We start from the raw sequence: 6,852 nt of genomic DNA on the forward strand, positions 1-6,852 counted from the left end.
ACCTTATTCAAGTAACACTGTATATGATTTCTTGTTGATGTTTGTATTCTAAGAAAATGTTCTGCACTTATTGTGAACATTTGCTGTGGTTTCTGCCAAATGAAAATTTCCATTATTATGTTCACAAAGTTCCTGAATGATCTTCTGAATCCTAGAATCGTCCCACCAAAAATTAGTCATCTATATTATGTGTTTAACAAAGAACACTGATATTTTATCTTATTTTTATATAGCTTCTCTTTTGTAACATTAAAAATTATGTCTGTATTTTAAAATCACGTTTCAAAATGTATAACATTGTTGTTAATATGTTTCATTTTCTTCATGTTTACTAAGGGCATGTGATAAATGCTGCCAATCTTTATACTATTTTCAATATTCAGTTGATTTTTTTTCTATTCCCAAAGATTTTGACATAGAGACAAAATACAGACTACTTTGAAGTAAAAAGAACTAGTAATATTTTTTGTCATTTGTAAGAATTTGTGTGTAATGTTTCCAAAAAACATATTACCTGTAACTTGAGGTGGATAATTACCAACTTAGAGTTTCCTTTATATATTCAAATTATATGAATCTGTACTAGGATTCACAGAAAGTATATTGGGTTTAATTGATTTTTTTCAAGTTTTTCTGGAAATCATTGCTTATGATTGATATGGAGACAAAAGCTAAATTTATATCCTATCTGATCAATTATATTTCAATGCTATATTCTGCTGAAATCAGTAACTCTGAGGACTTTTCCTTTCTTCCCTCTGTATTTAATCTATTTTCTCCAAAAATGTATTCAATTATCCAAATATATTTCTTTCATTTTCTATTTTCTTATACTGGTAATTAAAAAAAATTCTTTTTAACATTGGGAAGAAGTTACATAATAGCTTAATAGTTTATCTTAGAATCTGAAACATTTAAAACTAATAGTTTTGAGAAGAACAAAACTTTATAGTGGAGAAACATGACAAACATCATCTACCCAAGTGACCAAAGTTAACATCCCAGTGATAAGACATGTCAGCATCATGTGTCTCCTGATATATTGTGAGAAATGCTCTCACCTATCCAATGCCAAAGGATGGACGTGGAGATGCAAGGTACAGGGAAGCAAGACTTTAATAATGGCCTTGTGAGTCCAGGTGTTGGTGAATGGGACAGGCACATGAGAAAGGGCTGTAGCAAGCAATTTATTCCCTAGTACACAAGTCCCTCCCCCCACTTATTCATTGGCTGAGTACTATGGGATGTACAATCTTCCTGAATGATGCCTAAGATTTGTTACCTCCTTGCAAGGAATTCTTTTGTCTGGGGGTTCAGGACAAGCCTGCCAAAAAGGCCCACTTAACCCCGTGAAGGGGGAAATACCAGGGAATGATGAAAACAGTGGGGGCTAGTAACTAATTACCATCTCAAGGAGAGCCTTATCTGTTCAGAGAAACTCCAGGAAAATGAAGAAAACAAAAGGGGCTAGGAACTAATTACCATCTCAATAAAACACCCTCAGATAAGTCATTTCTGAAAATAAATCACTTAGATTATTTTCTTACATATAATGCACCAAGAAGGTCTCAAAATCACTTCCATGATATTCTTACCAAAAATGTATGACCTAAATTCTTCATGAGGAGACCTCAGATAATCCTGTGTGTCATTTCCCAACAACAATTCTCTGAGAACAGCTGAGTGTCCTATAATACAATTCAATTTTGACACTAACTACCTGGAGTTAGCATAGACACTACAAGTTAAGGGGCTCAGTCCCCCAAGAGTGCCTTACTTCAGACACCAGCTACAATTCTGGGTTGTCCCCAAGACACCCACACTTCTGCCTGCCAACCACAAATTTGGGGGTTGCCACAATCTGTCCCTGCTGAGTTTCAATAATTATCTAGAATGACTCACAGAACTCAGGAAAGTGCTATATATACAATTACAATCTTATTATTAAGGATACAACTCAGGAATGGCCAAATGGAAGAGATGCATAGAGCAAGGTGGACTCATAGCTTCCAAGCCCTCTCTGGGTGTACTGCACTGCCAGCACGTCAGTGTGTTCACCAACCCAGAACTCTCAGAGCTTCATTGTTCAGGGGTTTTTATCTAGGCTTCATTATGTAGGCATGGTTGATTAAATCATTGGCCATTGATGATTGGAGTCAATCTCCAGCTCCTCTCCCATGCCCAGAGATGCGGGGATGAGGCTGAAAGTTCTAACCCTCTAATCATATGGTTGTTTTTTCTGGCAGCCAGTCCTTATCCTAAAACTAGGACTAGGACTAGCCTCATTAGTATAACAAAGACACTCCTATCACTCAGGAAATTCCAAGGATCATAGGAGCTTAGTGCCAGGAAAAGACCAAACACATTTTTTACTATACCACAACCCCAAATTGTGGGACATTCCACAAAATAACTCGCCAGTGCTCTTCAAAATTGTCAAAGACATAAAAAAAACCCAAACAATAAAAACCTGAACTGGCCTAGATTGGAAGAGACTAAGGACATATAGTAACTAAATGCAATGTGGAACCCTGGATTGAATTCCGGACCAGAAAAAGAACATTAGGGACAACTAGTAAAATTTGAATAAGTTCTTTAGATTAGTTAATAGCATTGTATCAATATTAGTGTCATGTTCTTGGTCACTGTATGATAATTATGTAAGATGTTAACATTAAGGAAAGATGGAAAAGGTATATACAGAAAATTTTTATACGATTTTTGCAACTTTTTGGAAGTATGATATTAAGTATAAAAATTTGAAAATTAAAAATAAATGAAAATAGTATGCATGTTATACTCTAAATTTTAATAGCAGTTATTTTTGTACTGATAAAATTTCTGTAACTGAAACAATTGCTATACAAATAGTGGATAATTATTTAGTAATCACTATAAATTCTGTTCTGTGAATTTTTAGTAGTAAATAAATATGAGTTTTTATGTAGTGATTTATGTCATAACCAAAATATTTGGAGAAATTCAACAATACCTTTCTAGTATAATAAATAAATAAACAAATAGCTGATGATATGAACTATTATGTCAAGTGTAGCCAGTACTCTAATACCAATAGGGGATTTTGTTTTAAATTTTCTGATACTCCTCAACCAGTTGATTATTTGGCAAAGCATCTCCTTGAGTAAAAGAACAGGTTATCTCGGATATTTTTTGATGACAAAGATTTTTCTATTATTGTATGTATTCCTCCTATATAAATGGAAGCAGAATGACACATATTGAACCAGTTAAAGACAATTTACCTTTTCTTAAAAAAATTGTACATATTTTGTTACCAAGATATGTTATTGCCATATGCCATAAAAAACTGTCATTATATCCATTTTTAGGGTCAATAAAATTATAAATAAAACATGCACAAAAATAGACAGTTATGAGATGCCTACAATAAGAATGTCATCCTCTTAAATGTGAAGCCCTCATGTGGTTCACAACCTGCACATCTGTTCGTGGAATCACTGAGCAATAGAAAAGAACAGAGTCTTCTATGGAAGAACAGCCATATAAAATCTCTAGTCTAGATGTTTCCAGAAATTTTGAGATGTGCTTCTTCTTTTTCCTATTTTCTTTGCTCTGCAAGCCAAGTCATCATAAGGTGAAGATCTGCTTGAGGCAAGTGGACATTCAAGCCCATATGCTTTTTCTTACTTGTATCCTTCAGTCCTAAATCCCAGGCCTTTATCAGTTGTGTGGAAAGAGTTCAGAAAGAAACATAGCACAGGGCTGGCCAGTTAGCTCAGCTGGTTAGAGCATGGTGTTATAACTACAAGGTGAAGTGTTCAGATCCCCATATCAGCTGCCAAAACAGAAAGAAAGAAACACAGTACACTCTTGCCTATGTGATGCTGGCATGGCTGGTGTAAAAGACTGGGTCATCTCAGATTCCCCAAAACTGGCTCCTCTTTCTACTTTGAGAGAAGATAAGCAAACCTCACTAGTTGTAGTTCTTCAGGCAACCATGTATGCCTGGAATTCCAAATTATGTCAGAGGGACTGCGCCAAGTAATTGGTATCAATGGGCTACTTTGGAATTGAAAGGTTTCAAGTCTTCTTTATTAATTATGAACAGATGTTGTACCAGATGCTATACAGGGACTTACAGAGGGAACTACTTTTATATTTTAAAAATTTATTCTGTAACAATCAATTCAAACGATTTTAGCCTTACATCTTTCTGCTGGCCCACATTATGAACAGCAATCCATCAAAAATCAAATAAATATTCTTTTATAATCAGCTATACGCATTACACTTACTATTTTCTTTCTGCCATAGCATAATTTAAATCATTGCTTCCAAGCTATTTGTTTTCCAGTTCTCAGGTCTAATGAAGTTTTCCAATTGTAATGTCTACATAGTTTTCTCCAATGGCAAATTGGCCCTTTAAATGAATTTTCCAGTGGCCCTGGGACACTACATTATCCAGAGTAGAGCTTTTTGGGTGAGGCAAATTAGTAGTGACAAACTCAGCTGGGACACTGAAGCCCGGTCTCTGAGGGTGCAGGGTTGTGACACAAAAATCTACTGGAAAGTGGTGGGGACTGAGGTTAAGGGTTAATGCAATTGGGAAATCTGGAGCCTGTCTTCAGAGCAGCTAGGAGAGGTTTATATCCAGAGGGCTTCTAACTCCTTCTGCAAAAGTGGCTCAGATGGGTTTGCTCTTCCTCACTCCCTAGCCACACTCCGAATTGTAGGGCCCTGTTGTTCTGGTCACTCCCCAGGTGACAAGCTCCCTTCTAGTGTGGCCAGTGGGTGGGTGGGAGAGCCTGGGCTGGGAAACTGGACCATCACAGTGCTCTGTTTCCTTCTCCTCACTCTTGTTTTTGTTGTCTTGGTCTAGTTGGGTCCTCTCTCTCCAGGGGTCCTGGTGGAGCTCTTTCTAGTTTGTCTGGACAGTGTCTGGTGTGAATACCAAGAGCCAGAGTGAGATAAGATTCCACGATGTCTTCAGCTAAGCTGTTGGCTGAAGCCCAGAGAGGGGGATAAGTCTTCTGGGAAATTCTATTAGATCTAATGCTCCATTTAATAGTAGGCACAGTATTAAAATATAAATGCAATGTAGACTGTGTCCAACTCAAGGGAGAAACAAGGACACTGAGGACTGTAAGTTAAAGACCTTGCTTCTCTCTTTCTGGGTGTCCCACTTAGTGGACAAGTGGCAATCAGCAGATCACCTAATCTCCCTGGGGCTTTGTTTCCTCATCTGTCAAATGGGGACAGTAATACAGTAACGGGGTTATTGTGAAGATCACTGAGACAGTGTATTTAGAAACAGAGGAATACATGCCAAGGATTTTACTCTTTCTGTCTCATGGACATTTTAAGGATTGGAAAAACAAAAGATCTCCTCTCAAGAAGTTAATACAATACAAACCATTTATGATTACTGACCAGTGAAGCATGATTTGCCACATTTTCCAAATTCTGAATTGAGAGGTCAATAATGGTGTTTTGATAGCCTCCAGCTAAACTGGGGTTCCAGTACCAGAACAGCTAGCCATCCTGCCCTGATGGGAAATGAAGGGGAGCTGGTGTGGGTGTTTACAGTGCACCTTTCACAGGGTACTTCTGTTACCTGGTGAACAGCATAATGTCTAGCTGTCTGATCTGAGACACAGGAAACTCACTTATACTAGCAGACACTCTTGCAGCTCTCATCTGACCTATGCCCAGCTTCTGCCTGCCTGACCATACTCTGGTGCTGGGAGCTTGACTTTGTGCTCCCTGTCCTGAGAAATCCCAGCCTGCAACAGCCCCTGGCTCTTCAGATGGAAAGCGCAAACTCCACAACAGGAGTCAAGCTCAGATATTTTTACTTACAGGTCCTAGGCAGGGAGGGCACAATGAGTCATCCCTGTCCCCATCCCCGGGTCATGAGAGACAGGAATAAGGAGTCAGGCAGAGAGAGAGAGTGTGTGGCAACTAGCAGTACATACCAGGGAACAGGATCACTTTAAGTTCACAGATGCCTGAATGGCCCCTTTAAAGGAAGAAGTGGGAAAGCAGGAGCCCAGTCTGCTAGGCTGGTGAGATGCCTCTAAATTCTTATCTGTGGCCAGCAGCTGGAGCAACATGGGTATGGCGGGAACTGGAACCTGTGTCAAGGGCGACTGAGCCCTGCATCTGGTATGAGAAAGTTAAACCTGCATTCAAAATGGACACCATGGCAACGTAAAAGTATAAGAACTCACTACAACTCACCCCTTGGTGCCTCACCATCATGCCATAAGTATAAAGCGGTTGTAGTTCAAGTGGTGAAGATCTACTGACTGTGAGGGAAAGTGGTTGTGGTGGTTGCATCTGCAAGGGAAGAGATTATGGTGGAAAGCTGGAGGGCGTTAATAGGAAAAGACATCAGGGAGTGGGTGGTCCTCTCCCCAGGGGGTCAAGGAATTAACTGATATGGGGCTTGTGCATGCTGGGGAAAATAATAATCTCCATTAAATTTATTTATTTTAGTTTTTTTGCAGCTGGCCAGTAGGGGAATTTGAACCCTTGACCTTGGTGTTATCAGCACCATGCTCTAACCAACTAAGCTAACCAGCCAGCCCTTCTGCTGATTTTTGTAACTTGTATCAGAGTTCCCCGTAGGTATGAGAGTGCAGGGGTGTACATCTAAACAGAGAGCAAGAAGCATACCAGGATCATGGGTTAAGCAGACAGTGAGTTCAAGAAGAGCAAATTCCTGTGTCCATTGGTGATTTAGGAAAGGCAGTCTATGGGCATCACTGGGGTGGAGGTTTAGTGAAAGGGGTAAAGTCCTCTGCAGCACAGGGGCAAAGTCATCTCTAAGGTCAAGGTCTTGGGTTAGGGTGATGTAGTGTGAGGTGA

General features: G+C 39.2%; 1 non-coding gene across 1 annotated transcript; it reads right to left on the bottom strand.

Moving 5' to 3' along the window:
* Positions 1-6,492: 6,492 nt before the first annotated feature.
* Positions 6,493-6,567, bottom strand: TRNAI-GAU (transfer RNA isoleucine (anticodon GAU)). The gene has a single exon. It is a non-coding gene; the product is annotated as a tRNA-Ile (tRNA).
* Between the last annotated feature and the right edge of the window lie 285 nt (positions 6,568-6,852).

The sequence above is a fragment of the Cynocephalus volans genome, chromosome 6 (assembly GCF_027409185.1).
Source record: "Cynocephalus volans isolate mCynVol1 chromosome 6, mCynVol1.pri, whole genome shotgun sequence".
Classification (NCBI taxonomy): domain Eukaryota; kingdom Metazoa; phylum Chordata; class Mammalia; order Dermoptera; family Cynocephalidae; genus Cynocephalus; species Cynocephalus volans.